Source organism: Ambystoma mexicanum, chromosome 4p (assembly GCF_040938575.1).
Source record: "Ambystoma mexicanum isolate Mex_15411 chromosome 4p, UKY_AmexF1_1, whole genome shotgun sequence".
Classification (NCBI taxonomy): domain Eukaryota; kingdom Metazoa; phylum Chordata; class Amphibia; order Caudata; family Ambystomatidae; genus Ambystoma; species Ambystoma mexicanum.
The window spans coordinates 768,194,140-768,213,762 of NC_090927.1; positions in this window are offsets into that span (position 1 = coordinate 768,194,140).

Genomic DNA, 19,623 nt, shown 5'->3' on the forward strand with positions numbered 1-19,623 from the left:
ATGTAATCAACATGATCTTCACTCTCACGCATTTTGCGTGACGTTATTGCTCCTATGTCTGAAGTGTCTGGGCACTGCACCCTCAGTGCCTGCCATAGCGCGTGTCTACAATTCGCGAATGGTGCCCCATCAGGTAATGTGTCGCTTGTAGTTACCCCTGGGAATCCTGCCCTCTTCAAATGTCATCTGCAGCGTCACCCAATATTGATATTAATAACCCCTTTATGTCACCCAGCGCTAGTTTTTGCCCTGCAGTGTGTTTTTCCATTTCATATAGCCATTTCCCGGCCCCTCCACTCAGGGATGGGAGTCTGCATTTAATGTTTTCCTTATCTGCATGTTTCCATGGGACATATTGTGGCCGTGCTCCCCCTCTCTCTAGTAATGGCATTAGAGTGTACTCTTTCACTTCCCCTGGTGTTTGTTTGTGCCTGGAGGTGTGTGAGTATTTGCTGTCCTCTTCCATGTCAGAAAGTTCTTCAATGAAGTCAGTAATGTGTTGTGTTACTCTATCAACCCTTATGCTCTTGCTCCTCCTGTGTTCGCCCATTTTACTCTTCCTGTATGTATCAGCTAATTCTTCCATCCTGCGTCCTGGGAGGTCTCTGAGTCTGCTAACATATGGCGTAAACTGCGCTGGCGGTGTCAGTGGCCGTGGCGTTCTTTCTCTTAGTTGCCTTTTTGTTTCCTTCCCTGTGTCTTCTTCTTCCTGCATCTCGCATTCCCACAATGACCCGCAGTCTGTGCGTGTTATGTATAATTTGCTTAATCCCTCCCTGCTTCCATCACTCCGTCCTGCACACGATCCCTTCTCCTCCTCACTGCAGAATCCATCTGAAAATGTCAATCCTGTGCTTGGGCATTTTCCTCCCACTGTGACAGTCCCTAAGTCTATGTCTGTGTACTCACCTTTCTTCTCCGTGCCCTCCTCCTGCTGTGTTGTTGTTACCTTCTTATTGCTACAAGTGTACGTAGCTTCCTCTTTATTGCTACACGCGTACGTTTTGGCACCGCGTTCCTTGCACATTTCTCCTTGTGATGTATTGTTTTGCTTGCCCACTCCACCACCTAGTTCCTTTCGTGCTCTGCAAAGCTCATTCATTATTGTGTCACTTACCTGTTCTAATATACTTTGTCCTTCCTCTTTGTTGCCCCATATTTCGCCCTCCTTTGCCAGTATACTCTCTATAACCTTGCCCTCTTCATATTTTCGTGCGCTTTCTGATATAATCTTTTTCTTCCACAGTCCTATTTCTCTGTCATTTTCTTCTCATTCCTCCTCTCTTCTCCTAACCTCCCGCTGCTCCATGCATGCCACCCTTTCTGCGATGGCCCTTCTTGTTTCCTCTGTTCTTCCTCTTGCTGTTTTAACCCCACCTTGTCCCCTTTGCTTTCCTTCCTTCTCTCCTTCCTTTCCCGCTCTTCCTGCCCGAACTGTTTGATCAGCGTGCTCCATGCTTCCCTCAATTCCGCTAGTCTTACCTCTAACATCTCCTCTTCCTCCTGTGTCATTCTTCCTTCCTCCTCTATACTTACCTCGCTCGCTTTCTGTGTGTATTCTACCTCTTCTTTACTTACCTTCTTTACTGTCTCTTCCTCTTCCCTGTTTATGTCCCTCGAAGCTTTAGCAGCACCTGTACTGCTATCCATTCATCTGCTCCTATACTTGCTAAGTGGAATGGTGCCCTTTTCCCGCCCGCAGTGCTTACCTGTGTTTGTTTTGTCTTTGCTGAACTCCTGGCACCCACCCCTTTTTGTTAGCTGTCTGCTGGTACGTATGGTGGTGGGCTGTATGCAGGGTTAGAATATCCCTCAGCAGCCGTTAATGGCGATCGGGTAGCTTCTCTCAATTCTCTCATTGGCTACAGCCCTTCTGCCTCCTTCATCACTTCTTTAGTTATGGGCGTCTCTCCTTCACCTTCCTTTTTTACTTCTGCAACTGTGAATGATACTTCTGATTCTCCCTCGCTCTCCTCAGTACTTGGTGTAGTCTGGGGTGCTTTGCATCCGCCCTCTCCGCTCACCTTTTCCTCTTTACTCCCTGCACGGTGAACATCCCTGGTACCCCGGGTGCGCACCCCTGGAACATTTTCCAGAGGTCGAAAACTTCCAAATGACCTGCTAGTTTCTTCCCCTTGTATTTGTTATGTAGCTATGCTAACAGCGAGTGTTGTGTGCACATATCAAAACTGCCATTGGGCGGCCATGGTATCCTTATTTTGTTGTCTGTACCTTGTGTTCATTCAGTACTGTACTTTACTATTTTATCTCTGTGTGGTATTAGTGTTGCGCAGATGTGCTGGAGTGGTGTTGTTAAGACGGTGGCCCTTAGCCCCAGCCCTGCTCCTGCCCCTATCCCGTAGTATGCAGATATTTTATAACTTCACTTTCTTAATACCACCGTTACCTGGCCCCGTAAATTGGGGTCTTCTGACTTTCCACTGCAAGAAAAGCAATTTTTCTATTGCAATCACTCATGCTCAATGCCACCGCCCTCCCGATCTTTACAACAATGTCTCTGTCTTTTGTGCATCTCCTTCTGGAGCTAGGGCCCCCTTCGACCCCTGGTACACGGAGCCCCCTGCGGCTTCATGCCCTGTGAGGCGGGCTTTAAGCACCCCCCCCCACCGGCCGCACCACCTCCCTGTGCCGCCCCAGTTGTAGAGCACGTGCCGGCGTTCTCTGTGCGCGGCTGCCTCTCCCCCTTCACCCCTTCCTCACCGTGGGTCCCTGCTCCCCTTTACTCCTGGAGGAAAAGAAAAAGACTGTGGTGTCCTATGCAAGTCCTATGGGCGACGTCACCAACCACTACAAGAAGTTTTAACGGTACGTACAATTTCAGCAAATAATCAATGCGTGCCGCATTTGACAATCTTGTTGCCCGTTTCCCCCACAGCTGTCTTCCCACCGCATCTGGAGTGGAGTATTCATCAATTACTTCGTTATTACAATCGTGCTGCACACACTGCGTCGCCTCGCGTGTGATACGCACCCTCTCTAGGGGAGCTTAACCAGCCAACTGTCTTCTGCACCGAGAAACAATCTAGCTACCTCCTGCGGGAATACGTCATCTATTCACAGAGCTAAAACACTCAATCAATAGGAATCTTTATATATTTGTTGACCTACAACGCCAACTCGTAGGAATGCCACACCCACTTATACAGGTGTCCACGATCTAGACCAAACAGCGCGATCCGACAATCGTACGTGGATGTTTAAAGCTCCTCCCAGTCTGCTCTGTAGCACTGGAAGGGACGGCCCTTGTGCCAATCCCTGCTACAACTTACACACTAGTCACCGCTTAATTGACAAAGATCTCTCCTGAACACCCTTTAACAACCACCCTCCTCCCAAATTACATTTCCTCATTTCCTCTCCCCTCCCGCACAATATTGCATTGCTTGTTGTGTGTGCCATACTCACATCGAGCTCTTGCCTGCCGGTGCCTCTCGACTGCGGACACCCCTCCCAATCAGCTTGCCTCCTCCCCTTGTCTGGACCACGTCTGGACACTCACCAACCACGGGCGGATACTTCTCAACTCGGCTCCCGACGGCCAATCTCCGGATTGCGCTGTCCGGTCGTCTCGCAGTACCGCAATGGTTATGTAGTCCTCCAAAGGAGGCAACGGCGGAGGGGGGCGTGTTGCCAGGCCACCTTGACGCAAGCGGCCTCGCTGTCATCTCGCTCAATCTTAGCAGATCTCAGCAGTCCAACTGTCGGGGTAATTCCCGGGGGCCGGCAGGGCCATCCGCGGACCTCCAGGGTTGGGGAGCCCCCAACTCCTCCCGCATCCCAACACAGTATGAGGCACACACAAGAGCAAGGAGTTACTGCTGTTTATTACATGAAACAAGCAGGGACGGGCTCACAGGTCATGGGCATCCGAGAGACCTCTCGCTCATGGTGGGCCCGCAGGCCCTTTTTCTAGCCGTATGACGCGGCTACGTGCATCACCTAGGAAAGCTGGCCCCAAAACCTAACGCCACCTCGGGTTGGCTCCCCGAGTGGTAGGGTCAGTATGGACACATATAGAAGAGATGGTTAGTGGAGGAGAGAGGGTCAGGTGGTACGCTTGGGCTGTCCCTAACAATTGTTACATGAAAGTTGCTATAAGGGGACAATTAGTGATTGGCTAGACTATAGTGGCGTAATGGTGTGCCCCTCGTATTCTGATTGGTTCATCCGCGAACCTCCAAGCCTGGGACCATCGTTGTTCCCAGTTCGCGGTGTACCTGGTGCTGGCAACAAAGTGTGACTATGTGTCAGTGGCGGATAATGGACAGGTCTGACTATTTGCTAATGTGCATGTCTTTCCCATCGCTGTAGGTGTCCAATTTGTCACTTCATTGTTGCAGACTGTGTCCCAGACGTGAGACCCCAGGGCTTGGCATTGTATCAGGTTGGCTCGGTCACGTGTTGTGAGACCGTGGCTGGAGCAGAATTATGAGCATTTGATTTGTATTTCTGAGGAGCGTTTAGCAGTGGCACCTTGGCGAGGGGGGCGCGGCATGTAGATTGCAACATCACAGCCTTGGCTGTGGGCTCTCGTCGGGGCTCGTTCTGCGTGATCAGCGCCTTGCAGTTTTGTCTGAGAGGCTTCGGCCTGGGGACTCTTGCTTTGCCGCCTACCTTGGCCTGGCTTATGGGTGGCGGTACATGGCCCATAATATGGGAGTCGTGAGGGGCAACAGGGTGTCATATGCATTAGTAAATATGTAAGGTTACATCTTCATGGTTTTAGTGGCGAGGAAGCATCTGCAAGCATGTACACATGCTCTTCTGGCATCTTGCGTTTCTGCAGTGCTGTATGTGGCCTATGTGAAACATAAAAACGATGCACACGTGGGTGTAAGTGGTTCTCTATGTCATAGCACTGAGTATGTTCTTCGTGTAGGTTGGTGTGTGGGTGACCAATGTGCATGGTGGCACGTGTGTTCTTGCCTGTTGGCTATGTCGTCATGGCATCTCTAACGATGGTGGTATTTTGTGGTTACTGTCTAATTGAGTTGATCCATATGGTCGATGTCAGTTCCACCTGAGGTTCCCGCACGTGGTTTAATTAACGGGCAGGCTCCCTGGCCGTGTGGGGCGTGGCCACAGTGGATCTTGACGTCTGGTGCGGCAGTGAGTGGGTCGAATTCCTCTTGCGGGGGTGTTGGGGTTGTGACGTCCTGGGCCATGGTTTGGATGGGAATCGGGGGAAGGGATTCTCCCATTTTCCCTCTTCACCACCTTCTGAATAAAGTAGGTGGACTCCGCCCCCATGTGTCCCCTCGACTTGAGCCCTGCTGAGCATGGACTGTCTGCCCAGCGGCACACTCTGTTGGAATATCTGGCTGTCTCCGTCCACTTGCAACATCGTTCTGCGAATGGGTGATTCTTCCCACTCCAAACCCATGCCAGCACTTGCTGCGGGGCCACTTCTTAAATTATATCTTAAAGCCATGTTCAAAATTGGGTCGCTGTACCCGAAACTGACTTCAAAACACACAAGACCGCATCGTCTCCTTTACGCACAATGAAGCCTTACTTTAAAATGTGACGGGTGTGATCAATAGTTGCAAATTAATGGTTAAGCCCCAGAAATTCAGCTACTGGGGAACAGAATGTGGGCGAGATCAAAGAAAAGACCTCGTAGTCGCACTCTCACTGTTTCCGATTCTTGTGGCAACTTCAAGGACAGTCGTTGAAAGGTTTAAAGACGCTGGGCTGTTAAATGGGAATAGATAATAAGAACCGAGGACTAAGGAGCAGTAACAAAGGGATTCAAAAGGAAACTCTCACAATCTCCCGTACACTCGTCCAGCGCTGGCTGTTTGCCCTCAGAAGCGTTATTGCAATTGTAATGGCACAAGGCTGGATCGGGAGATGGAAGGTAGGATCCGGTAACAATGTGCCAAATGCGGGCGGGATCAAAAGGAGTATCCTCGCAGTCTCCCGCTCGCAAAGTCAACACAGTTAATTCAGGCACTTTCTTACCCATAGTTTTGATACAATTAACATCCTCTACGTCCGCAGCAGTAGTCCTACGATGGGCCTGCGCCTTCCACCTCGGTAAAGTCCGAGGGGGGAGTTTCGGTCCACGCAGCCCCCTTCTTTCCCACGCGGGTCCCAGCTGATCCAGTGTACCTCTCGAGTCCTTCACAAAAAGGGCAGCAGAGCAGCCACGGAGCCCCAGGACCACGAGCCCACAAGAGCCCAAAAGACTCCAATAGACTCTGGTGCCCAGACTCCGTGGATATGCAGGGATTATAACAGTTCTCACAGAAAGAGGACTGGACTCCTTGAACACAAAGCAGTTTCCACGAGGCACAACAATGATCCCAGGCACTCCAATAGACTCTGCTGCCCAGACTCCGCCATGTAGCCATTAATGTTGGAGGGTCCTAGCAGGTAAGTATGCAAAATTTGGTGCAGATTGGTGAAACTGTGTGGAATTGCATAAGGAACAACACTTCGCCAAGCCACAAACTCACCAACACATTTTGACTTGTGCTGAAATCTGGGGAACGGGGTGGGGTGTCCAGATGTCATGTAGCAAGTATTGTCTGGAGAGTCCAAACAGTTGACTATGCAAAATTTGGTGCAGGTTGGTGAAACGGTGTGGAATTGCATAAGGAACAACACTTCACCAAGCCACAAACTCACCAACACATTTTGACTTGTGCTGAAATCTGGGGAACGGGATGGGGTGTCCGGATGTCATGTAGCAAGTATTGTCTGGAGGGTCCAAACAGGTGACTATGCAAAATTTGGTGCAGATTGGTGAAACGGTGTGGAATTGTATAAGGAACAACGCTTTGCCAAGCCACAAACCCACAAACACATAGACACATTTTGACTTTTACAGATATATATGGTGCGCAAGAAGGTGTCTGAAAAGAGAAAGCATGTCTCAGCTACTTTTCAATCTTCCAGATCTGCTTTCCCTATGAAATCCAGACTTAGACATTGCCACCATAAAATGAGGTCCTCCAGGTCTCTTAGATGATGACCGAGATTGTCCTATTGGTGTAAACCTCAGTAGCAGATGCCATTAAGGTGATTATGGCTTCGATACAACCTATACTTTTCCAGGTCACTGTAGTGAAGTAGCTGCAAGAAACCCCCATTGAAGAAGAGGAAAAATGGGAGGGGGAATCTAGAGATGAAGAATCCCTGATGGCAGAAGGCACCATGATTGAAGAAAAGGCAAAGTTAGTGGGAACATACATCCAGAGGGAAGACTTCAAGATGGTTTTGGAGCACATGAGCAGCACTTACATTTTCCCTCAGCCCCTCCTCCAGCCATAAAGGAGCAGTTGGGGCAGTTCAAATACCTCCCTTCCATATCTTTTTTTATTTCATAAGGATATTGAAGATGTGACCAAATATTCCTGTGATATCTATTCAAATAGTTTTGCATGATGGGATTTAACTCTAAGTGCAATGGGAAAGTCAAGCTAGATATTTAACTCTGGGATCCAATATCTCAACAGAGCTTCTGACCAATTAAGGAAACTCCAATGGACATAGTGGATAAGAAGTTTAGGGCATCAAAGAGAACATATTCAGTCATCGATCTCATTATAAGAGCAGGATCCTACTGTGGCTAAGCAGTGCAGACCCTCCGCCTGGACTCCAAGCTCTGTACACCACTTATGAAGTAGATGCGGACATTGCATTACTTTTGAAGATTATGGAGTGACAGGTTCAGTACATTAATAACACTAAGCTGAAATGAGAGGCTCAGTTTCAGGAAGCAGTTCTTGAGACTTTGGCTGTGCAATTAGACAGCAGAAGCTTCACACATATCTGCTTTCATCAAGTTGCCATTTTGTGGATTAAACCTGTTCAGGCAACCGTTTAACCTTTTTCCTAGAAAAATCATTTAACAAATGGAAGCACGTTCCCTCTCCAACAGGTAGATAGTCTTTCACTTCAAAGCCTCCTGCGAAAAGTGTTTCAGCCATGCCTCAGCGCAGTCCACAGGGGTTTCCTTTTATGGGTGAGATAGAGGTTCTTCTGGTCCTTGGAAATTCTCCACATGACCCCTTCCCAGAATCCATCCACTCCTAAAGCATGACTGTCTAGTGAAATTGGAATTTTCTGAGGATGGGAGGTCATCTTCTGCATTTTTCCAATTCATGTACAAACATGAAGGATGCCTGTGTACAGGAGGTGTTAGAGAAATTATGTGCAAGGGAGTTTTACAAATTGCTTCTCGAGAGCAAAAGTATTGTCACTGCAGTACCGAAGGACAATCTGAAAAACTTACCCTGAGTTCCAGAATTCATGCAGATGCGTCTTCAGATGAATGCCAATGTGCCAGACCAAGGAGGTCCTTAGAAGCTGGGATTCCTTTCGCTCTTATTCTTGGTCAAGAAACGGTTGCATGAATAAAGGTCATTCTTGGATTTGAAGAGGCTGAACAAATACATTGAATGGAAACTCCTCAACATCTGATTGCAACCATCTTGCTAGGGTACTGGTTAGCATTGCTGGTTCTTGAGGACACATACCTTCACATTCCGATCATGGAAACATGAGAAATATCTCTGATTCTCCTTTGCAGCTTAGGTGTACACATTTTCTAAAACTGCCTTTCATTTTGGCATCAGCCCCCAAGGTCCTTACCAAAGTCTTTCCCCCATTGTAGAAGGAATTGCCATACTTTTTTACCTGGACGACTGGCTGAGCAGAGTGCAATCAAGAGAAGAATGCATCCACTAATACTATACGAGGAGGGTATGCACAGTGTTCCTTGACCATGTTTTTCATATCCATTGGAAGAAATCATTCTTGCCCCTAACCCACGATCTCCATCTTATTTGAGCGAGATTTCAAATGGGGCCAGGGAAAGCATTGCTGCCTATTTCAAGGTTAAGAATGCACCATCAACACATGGAAGTGATATAACAGAGCAGCACATCCTGGTTCACTGAACCCCCCTTGTTCAGCATTTGTTGGAACACTTTTAGCTGGCCACAAGAGACTACGAGGTAGAAATACATGTCATGTCAGATATCAGGTGGAGGCTGACCTCATGGAGGGACAATGAGAACCTGTTGAAGAGGGTCACCGTAATTGTAATTGATTATTTATAATGCACCTAATACCCAGAGGATTCTAAGTGCAGACCCAGGAAATTGAACCTGTGTTGCTCCGTATCGTCTTGTTTCTAAGGAGAGTGCATTGCCCCTGATCTATCCTACAGAGACTGAGGTAATTCTTCTGATAACTTATGCTAGTGGTCATGGTTGAGGGGCATCTTTGGAAGATCAGACCACTCAAGCCACAGCCCATCAAAATGGAGACAGCACACTGTGACCTTCAGCCATGTACCCTTTTCCAATATCAGGGGAGGGGAAAATTAAAATGGGTCCTGGCAATAATCGGCAACCAAGTGGCCTAAGCATATATGAAGAGGCAAGACGGAATTAACTGCTAGTCTCTCAGCAAGAAGTCTGATCACATGTTCTGCTGGGCAGAAGGACAGTTACAGTATTTCAAAGCAGCCTACTTATCAGACAAGATGAAATAGAAATTGGACTTGCTGAGCTCAGAATTTCCCTCATGAGTGGACTTCTAGTTTTACCCAGAAATCTTCCAATTGATTGTGGAACAATGAAGTCTCCCAACAATGGATCTCTTCACCACAGTTGAAAGTTCCCTGCTGCCCCATGTGCCAAACACCCACCTGGCATCAGGGTCCAAATAGTGGATGGAATCTGAGCTCCACGGAAAGGGAACGTTATTTATGCCTTCCCACCTATCCCACTTCTCCATTGCCTGCTCAGGAAATCAGACAAAGAATCTGCCAACTTGAGTCTAATCTGTCCCTCTTGGACCACGTTGTCTTGGTTTCTGCTTCTCCAAGCAATGAATTCATTAGAACCCATCATTCTCCCAGTTTGGCTGTCACTAACTAGCCACCCTTCTCTTCATCTATGAACAATACAGCAATTCCAGAAGATGGTTTAGATAGGTAACTAAAGGCGTGTTTGAGAATGGGCATGGTAAAGGAACTAGCACTGAAGATTCACAAATCATGCAGACCTTCCATGTTAGAATTGTACAGAAATCACTGGGCTTCTTTCAGTACTGGGTGCATTGAAAGGAACCAGTCTCCCAAGGACCATGAGTGTCAGGGATGTGGCGATGGTGTAACTTTGGCATCATCGTCAAGCAACTCAGTGTTGGAAGTTAAGCATCAACGCCAAAGATGAATGTGGTGGTTCCCCTGAGGCAGCTTCGACAGCGTTGAAGGTACTCAAACTAGCATTGAGGAGGTTTGGAGATGCAGGGAGAAATAGTGGATGCATCCTTGGTTCTGTTGATGCTGGAAAACCCAGTTGAGGGGTTTCAGGGATAAGGTGTTTCCTTCTGTTCTCTACTCCCACTCCAGGGAATTTAGCTGGCATCTACAGGGGATCCCTCACCTCCATTGAACAGGGTCCTTGTTCCAGTGCAACTGGCAGTGAGGCCTTGGTGCAACAGTAGTCCCCCTACCGTTACCTGATGATGGTTGGGGGACAGAGCTCCTCTCTGCCTTGGAGGTCTTCTTAATGTCAGGGGTCCATACTTAGTAGCACTCTTCTGCTCCATCCTCAGGGATGTCTCCCTTGCTCTAGCTCCTTCAGGAGCTATTCCACTATGCCCAGGAGGTGCATTTTCCTTGGGCACCATGCTCCCCTCACCCCCTCCTGTAGAAATTCAATTAACCTCGACCAGTCTGTGCAAAACTTCCTGGGTTCCCCCTGGAGGGAGTAGATGAGCCACTCCAGGGCTGAAAAGTTCCAGAGTTTCGTCACCCATTCATGTTCCGGTGGGGGGTCTTTGGACTTCCATTTTTGTGCCAGTGCGCCCGCCGTCATCATGATGACATAGAGCCTGCGGTCCGGTTTCGATGTAAGTTCCTCCAGAGACCGGCAGAGGCCAATCAGTGGCAGGCCTCTATTTCCGCTGCCCTTCACTCCCAGAACCTGCTCTATTGCCTGTTGTATGCCCCCCAGTATCCATCTAGTTTGGGACACTCCCACCATATGGGGCGCCACATTCCTTCTCCACCACAGTCTCTCCAACAGTGTTTTGATTCACCCGGGTACATTTTGTGGAGTCTTATTGGTGTTAAGTGCCACTGAACAAGCATTTTAACCCAGATCTACCGTATTTGGAGGGATCTCATAAGTTTGGGAATGTATGCCCATAATTTTGACCACTCTGTCTCTTCTATTGTTTGCTCAGTGGATGCCTCCCATCTTTTCATATATGGCCTTTGGGGCAGATCTTCGCCCGCTTTTAATTGCGCGTATATGAACGCCACCACCCACCTGTCCCCGGGCTCAGTGTTCAAGTATTTTTCGAAGGGGGTTAGTTGGTGTGTCTCTGCTTGTTTCATGGTGGGGTGGAGTAACCAGTGCCTCAATTGAACGTAACACTATCTCTCCGTCTCCCCCAGGGCGAAGTCTGACTTACATTGGTTGAATTGTTTGCCCTGGTTCCCCTCGATCATGTCTCTAATCTTTAGGCATTCCCCCCTGCTGCCAAGTGATGAAAGTGGATGTTTTGTGTCCCGAGGTGAATTGTGGGTTGTCGAATATCGGCGTGAATGGGGATGGGTAGGAGGTGATATGTGCCCGTCTCGTGACCTCATCCCATGATTCTCCCAACAGTGAAAGGATGGTTCTGCTGTACATTTGGGGAGGTCTGTCCGCTTTGGGTTTCCAAACAATCCTTTCCAAGCTTTCCCCTTCTACTGCTTGGCCTCCACATCTTTCCCCAATCCCTCTTTTGCCAGTGCCGGATAACTCGTCTGGGCTGCCAAATAGTAGGCCCTAAAGTCTGGTTCCCCCATTCCCCCTCTAGAAGTGGGCAGTGTCATGACTATGGCAGCTACTCTCGGGGCTCTGTTATTGCACACAAATTTGCTCGTTTTTTGGATGGCTCTGAATAGGGCTAGCGGTATGTGGACTGGGAGGGCTGAGAAATAGTATAGTAGTTGAGGAAGTACAACCATTTTTAGGACATTTATGCGACCCAGCCATGTTATGGATATGGGGCCCCAGTCTATCAGTTTAGATTTGAGCTACGCTATGACGGGCGGATAGTTTGCCTGGTATAGTTGCTCCACTGTTTTTGTCAATTTGATTCCCAAATAGATTATAGAGTGTTCCAAAATGCACAATGTTACAGGGGATAGTTCCAAAGCAAGCCTGCTGTAAGTGGTCCAATCGAGAATGTTGTAACAAGTGCCCTTTGCATTGTGACATCACACCCAGAGTACCTTGCCAGCAGGAAATAGAGAGGGCAGGAAGAGGAAAATATCTCTAACAATACCACAACCATTCTCTCAGCCTTCCTTCTCCTTTCTGGCTCTAACTCCATCCATTCCAATGTCTGTTGACTTCAATGGAACCCCAGTGGTCAGAAGCCAGTCTGAGAGTGACTTTGTTATGTCCGTGCTGCCTTTGAGGCACAGTTTCCTAGGGCACCTCCTCAGAGAGTTTCCTTTGGCCTGAGGGAAGGTGTTAATCTTCCTGCATGCGAATGAAAGAGGCAGCATCCTGGGCAATGTTTCACGTGATTGTAGTAGAGACAGTCCGACCAGACACTAAACACATCATTCCTGTAATAATGTGGCCCCTCTCACAGAGCTGACACTAGTTAGACACCAGATTGCTGTGGCTTTATAATTTTTTGATTCTTGCAGCCTTCATACCAACCCAGGCACAGCTTATATTTAAAGAATTGCATGTCACTTAACTGACTAAATTACGCAATTATTATGATTTAGATTAGAGGTACGGATAGTTAAAAAGGCATCGATCCCTGCAGATACTTTGTGTCCCAGTAGCTGTCAGGAATGCATAGGTGACCTTTGACCCTACTCTATGTCCCTACAGAGCTGGTGCTTTAGATGCGAGGAGATTGTTTTGAGCAAAGGCACTGTGAAGGCATCACGAAGCAAGACACAGACAGCAGATTCAAGGTTCAAACAAGACTCTTTTATTTACTTAAATGTCAGGATGGTGAAAGGCTTAACTTGCCCAATGCTAAGGCAGGATTTCCCTTCCTAAAGAAACTAAGTATAGTCTGAGTCAATAAGTTCAACCCAAATGTCTGCCTGTTTCCAAAGCCTATACTTGCCCTCACAACTAAAGCTAAACAATGTGTAGGGATGTCAGCAACAAAAGAAATAGTGTTCCACATAAAGTTCTGAGCTTCTCTCAGCTCCCCCACACCAAATTCAAAGCAGTTCCCAAAAAAACTCAGGGTTCCCTTCCCCAAGAAGACAACACAGTTCGAAAAAGGCCTCAGGGTTCGCTTCCCGAGGAAGACAACACGGTTCCAAAATAATCTCGAGGTTCCCTTCCCCAAGGTGCTAACACAGTTCACAAAGTCTCAGGTTTCCCTTCCCAAGATGTCAGCTCTTCCAGTTTGTAAACTCACAATCAGTTCAAGTCTCTTAATTGTCAAAATCAGTTCCAGGTCAACTTTATAATCTTTCAGGCTCTTCAATGATTTATACAGATTGCTATCTTTCAAATTCACTTCGGCAATCTTATTTACAAGTGGAGATTATTTTTATTTACGTTCCTTGGCTTTTGCAAACAGAGGGCCTCATTACAACTGTGCCGGTCCAGAAACAACAGTGCTGGTAAGCCTACCAGCACCGTTGTTTCCGGACAGGCACAGTACAACTCTGCGGGCCGTTGCCGTCCCACCCGCCAGGGTCAGACCTGGCAGACGGGACGACACCCGCTCGCAGAGTTCTCACGGGACCACCGGCACCGTTGTTAACGGTGCTGGTGCTCCCGTGTCCCCAATCCCATGGAGTCCAATAGGACTCCATGGGAATGGGGACTAACAAAATTGCTGGGGCCTGACTTCCTCCCGACCACCGGACTTGGAATAGCCCAGTGGCACCGGGAAGTCAGGCGCTGTTAATTAATTACGTGTCCGGCAGCTACCTGACGGTTTTACCGGCACAGTTACAGCCGAACCCGTAATGAGGCCCAGTGTTTCCTCGGTCTAGGCACAGTTGCTGTACCACACGGTCCACCCCTTACAGGTTACGCAACCGATAACCCTAGATTTTCTTTCCCACACAGGTTTCTCTCTCACTGCACCTGTGCTTTGGTTTACTTTCACTTTGGATTCTCCTTGATAATCTTTTGGTTTTGTCACCATGTTTTCTTCCATACAACTCACTCTGTCGTACTCACTCTCTTCCACCACCTTGCTTTCACAATCTTCATAAGTGCTCATCATTTGCCTTCCTTTATTCATAAAGATTCATCCTTTGTCTTTAAATATTCATTACTTGTGTTTCACACTTGCTTTCATTTCATTCATAGGCCCATCAAAGCTTTCCTTTAGTTTGGTATTCAATATTTGACTGCTTTATATTCAAGCAAAGGCTTTCCTTTAGTTCAGTATTCAATAATGCTTGTTTTATATTCAAGTTCCTTTACTTAACTTTACAAGTTCCTTTACTTATAGTTCAAAGTTTGTTCGATGTTCAAAAACCCCACACTTTGGGTTCACCATCAATTGCACACATATTTCATCTTATCCAGCACATTATCACATGCCCAGTTGTAGCCTCAGCAGCGCCCCGCTATGGGTGTTCCCTTCAATTCACTCACTGGTCCTCGGCTACTCCTCCGGGCGTCGTCTTTCTCCTGGCGTTCATCGGCTGTGTGTACACTTCACAGGAGATACGCAAGCAGCACTCGCCTTGTGCAAACCTCATTGTGGGTTGCCGGTAGCTCCGCTCTTCACCCACGTATGCTAACAGTGGCCTGCAGCACTTGGGAGTCTTCCATGCCCCATAGCTGTGGGCACAAAGTAGAGGACACTCTAGCGGCTTCGACCCTCTCATGGCCTGCTCGAGCCTCAGCATCTCAGTCTCTCCTCTGCAGTAATCAGTGTCCTGGCCTCCAGGCAGGACTCTCCTTGGCAGCCCCCTGCCTGGGCAGGAATTCTCCCCTCTCAGGCCTTTCCCTCACAGCCTGGTTTCTCTCCTGCTAGTGGTACCACCTTTTATGCACCTGTGACTTGGTAACAGGTTGCAGGTGCGAGCCCTTGAGTTCAATTGCCTGAGAACACTTACTTCTATTCTGTGGACATACCTGACCCTCGCAATAGCTTCCAGGCCTCTTCATCGTCTCAGTACCAGAGTGGTGTAACTGAATGTTAGTGTGTATAACACTTAGGGCCTCATCACGAATTGGGCTGGGATACCACCCAACTTTATTTGCGTTAGCGCCCACTCATCCAACGATATTACTACCGGATCACGTGTTGGGCGCTAACCGTTACTCCCCATTCCCCATTGGGTCCATTGGACCCAGTGGGGATTTTTCAGTGCAATTATGTGTGGTATTACCGCTGGCGGTAATTGCACTGAAAATTGGCATTTTTCCAGCGTGTTTACCCCCAGCTCTTACCCGGCGGTAATAGCGCGAATTGTCAGAGGATTTCCCCCCAGCTGGGGAGAAATCCACCGAAGCCCTGATTTGGTGGACCCTTAAATTCGGCGGTAATAGCGTGACCGCCGGATTTAAGGGTTACCGCCAAACTCGTGATGAGGCCCACAGTGTCAACAGAGTCCACCTACCCCTATCCTAGTTCCCATCTTGCCTGTGTCAAAGGAAGGTCTATCTCTGCTTGTCAGGTACATTTGAATGCTTGATTAATTATTTTTTAGGGTAGCCACATTGTACAACTTGTGTGGGTGTTCCTATCAGGATATACAAAATCTGCCTTAAAGATCATTTCTGCTGGATCCTAAGGAACTGACCTACAATTGTTCTAAGGTTTTCGGGGAAATTGCACATAAAATGTATGATCATGTTAAAGTCAGTGGCCCTTATTACGATACCGGCGCTAAACCATGGCGCTATTAGCACCATGGTTGGTGCCGGTATCGTAACGTGTCTGCCATGGTGAAATGGGGAAATACCGCCCCATTCCAAGGTTGGCGGGGCGGTATTTCCCCATTTCCCCATGGCCCTTCCCCATTCCCATTTTATCCCCATAGGGCATAATGGGAATGGCGAAGGCGCTAAGTACGGTACCGCAAATTGCGGTACCATACTAACCGCGAGGGTCCCTTTGTGGGTCCCTACTTTAACGGCTGGTCTAGACCAGCCGTTAAGGTCGAGTCCCGCAAAGGGACCTCGTAATTAGGCGCTAATGGGTTAACGGCGCCGCAGCCTTTTATGGCGCCGTTAACCCATTAGTGCCAGGGTCGTAATGAGGCCCAGTATATTTAGTGAAAGGATCAGTGAGTTGAAATCATATTACAACCTTCTAACTGTACAGGAGTGTACTGCAGGCACTTTCATTCAATACAATGAAAATTAAAGTACATGGGGCTGTTGTAATGTGGTGAACAAGTTGGAATCTCTGATTTACCCTTTACTTTTTTTTATTATTCTTTATTTGCATATGATTCTAGAAGAATCTTTACAAGAAAAGTTTCAATATAACACATTTCTTTAAAATTGACATATTGTGGGGCATGGCCTGAAGCACCAGCGATAAGGACGCTTCTCCTGTAGCCTCCATGTGGAGCCCGGCATACAAACATGCCATGCTCCGGTCCTAGTGAACGACGGCGCCACTAAATGCCAGGTGGCAAAAGGAGTACTGGAGGAGAAGTGCTGAGGGAAGCGACGCAGCATTCTATGACCCGAGGGGCGAGTAATTAAATCAAAAAGGCCCTGCCGGACCAGCACCGGCGAGCTCCCAAATGGCCACCGCCTGCCCAGCCAACATGGCTCCTGAGACCCGTCACCTTCCCCTCAACGAAGTAGCCGGCCAGCGGGGAGCAGGAAGCCAGGGACTGCCAGCATAACGGTGGGAGCGGTCACGTAAGCCAAACACTAGCGGAGCGCCAAGGAGACCTCACGGCAGCTGATCCCAGCCTGGACCATTAGGAGCGGAGAACAAGCAGACTATGAGGTCCCGCTCTCCCCTCACCTTCGATAATGGCTGGGCCATCACAGGGGGAATAGACAGTGCCTTAAGTGGCACTACAAATCGAGCCGGGGCTCATCGAGGGGGCGTGGCCTAACCACGGGGGTCTTGATGCCCCGTTAGGCCACGCCCCCTTGACGAGCTCCGGCTCAATGGGCTACTGGCACCCCTGCCAGGCAGCCTTTTGTAGAGATTAGCACCCTCTCCCCTATGGGGGAGAGGGTGCTGATCTGCATTTATTTTGCATAGGCTTGCCTGGAAGGGGATAGCGACTCGCCTATTCAGCCTTAATGGTGGTGCTGCCCCTCGCCAGCTGGAGAGGGGCAGCGTCACCATTAAGGCTGAAAGGGTGAGGCCACTGGAAGCAGAGGCTTTTTTCCTAAAGACTGAAACTCCTGCGAATCCGCAGGAGCTCCAGTATTTAGAAAGCAAGGCCTCTGCTTCCAGCGGCCTCACGTTTTCTCCATAATGGTGGTGCCGGCCCACGAGCATCACTTGATTAAAGGGATGCCTCACAGGTGCGGCGCCACCATTATGGCAGAAAGTCATTTTTTTCTGAAGCCTGAAGCTCTCGCACACGAACGAGAGCTTCAGGCTGTAGAAAAAAATGCCTTTTCGTGTAGTGGCCGGGGCTGCCAGGGGAGATTAGTGGGCCCTGGCAGGGCCCCGCCTCAAAATGAAATTTCGGAGGGCCCCGGCAGGCCCCGGCCCACTTAAAGCCCTGCGAATAGATAGCACGCCGACATGGACCCAACTCCGGCTCCTGCGGGAGGAGGAGTTGGAGCAACACAGGAGGTCGGCTGCGTGGAACGTTGCGGCCCAAGCTAAGTTATTCGGAGCGTAGCTCCAGGGATCCCAGCCCAAGGCGCCAACAGAGCACGTAAACATCCTCCTCAAAAGCAGAGCTCTCCTGGGAGAGCGCAGAAGCACGCCCAGGCTAAGGCCCATATTAATGCCATAAAGCCACCTTCAAACGGACCCGCGGGGCTGAAGATGCCTGGGGAGAGGGAGCAGCTTCATTAAAGGAGACAGCACCCTTTTACCAGCACAAGAACTGCACAACGCCCTCCCTACTGCGAAGATCACACAAGGAAGGGAGCACTACGCCCAGGAGTGGGACAACCCATAAGACCTGCTCCAGTTGAGGCTAGTGGAAACAGCGGTGAAGAATCCTACAAATTAGGTATCCAGTCATTGCATCTAATACAAAGCATTGAATGCCAAAAGCATCGAAAAAAATGCATTAAAAAAAGCATTGAATGCATTTTTTCAAAGGTAAAGGTTTAATTTGAATTGTAATGGGTTTTAAGGGGTAAAAAACAGGGGTTGGGGGGACACCCCCCATAATAAAAAAGAAAAAAAAAATGCATTCAATGCTTTTTTTTCGTTGCTTTTTTTAGATACTAAGGCATTCCATGCTTTGGCATTCGATGCAATCACTATAAACCACAAATTAACCCACAAGCTCACCTTAGTAAAGGCAAGGGGCTGAAAAGGACCTGGCTCAATTCAATAGTAGCCCTTCCTCTGCAGAGCTACCTCCTGGAGCCCTTCCCACCCATTAACTCCACTGGGACCAATCCTCCCACGCCGACTACACTACAGGGGGACCTCAATCCCCCCAGCCATGACAAAATAGCAGAAGCTGCAGAAAAACGCGGACATCTTTGCCCTCCTCCAAACCCAGGACAAATACAAAAGAATGGACGCCACCAAGGCCTCAAATCTTTCACAGGAACTCCCCACCGGACAACTGGCCACTAAAGAAGATCTGCAATCCTTCATCAGGGTGGAATTCCAAAGCTGTGTGGCAAGGATCTCGTCAAAGGTGGACAAGTTGGACCAACAGATTTTGGAAGTGCAACGGAGGCTCAGAGAAGTGGAAGACCAGGCAATGGACCAATCTACAATAGTGGCTGAGCTCCAGAGAAGGATCCAGGTGCAGGAGGGGAAAAGCAAAGATATGGCAGAAAAACAGGGCAGCAGGAATAACCTCTGGATCAAGGGAGTACCCACCTCAATTACAGACCAGGCCCTCCCGGCCTACATAGGCAGGCTCTTCCAGACGCTCCTCCCACACCTGGATAAGTCAATGCTGCTTCTCAACCGGACCCAGAGAATATGCACCCGAGGGAGCCAGCCAGCAGAAAGGCCCCCAGATGTAATTACTCGGGTCCACTATTTCACAACAAATCAAAAGATCGTAACAGCCAGCCGGTCCCAGAGAGACTTAACATTCCAGGGATCACCTTTACAAATTTTCCAGGACCTAGCGTTGGCAACGATACAAAGATGGAGAGAGTTCAGGCCCCTGACAGCATTTTTGCAAGACCAAAAGGCGTGCTATCGCTGGCTCTTCCTTGCCACTCTACATAGTGCGACACGACCCGCACGTCAGTTCGCTAGACGAAGCGGAAGATATCCTAAAAATGCCATCCCTGGAAGCAGAAACAAGCTCCTCAACGAGACCCTCATCGCAATCGACAAAAGAGTTCACCAGACCAAAGCGAAACACCTGGGCGAAGGTAGCCAAGGGGCGTAAACCAGGAACTCCCCCACAACAAACCTGAAGGCCTCCTCACACATACTCTGGGCACTTTCTGCCGGAGCGAACAGCGGCCTACCGCAGACTCTCCATCAGCAGATCAC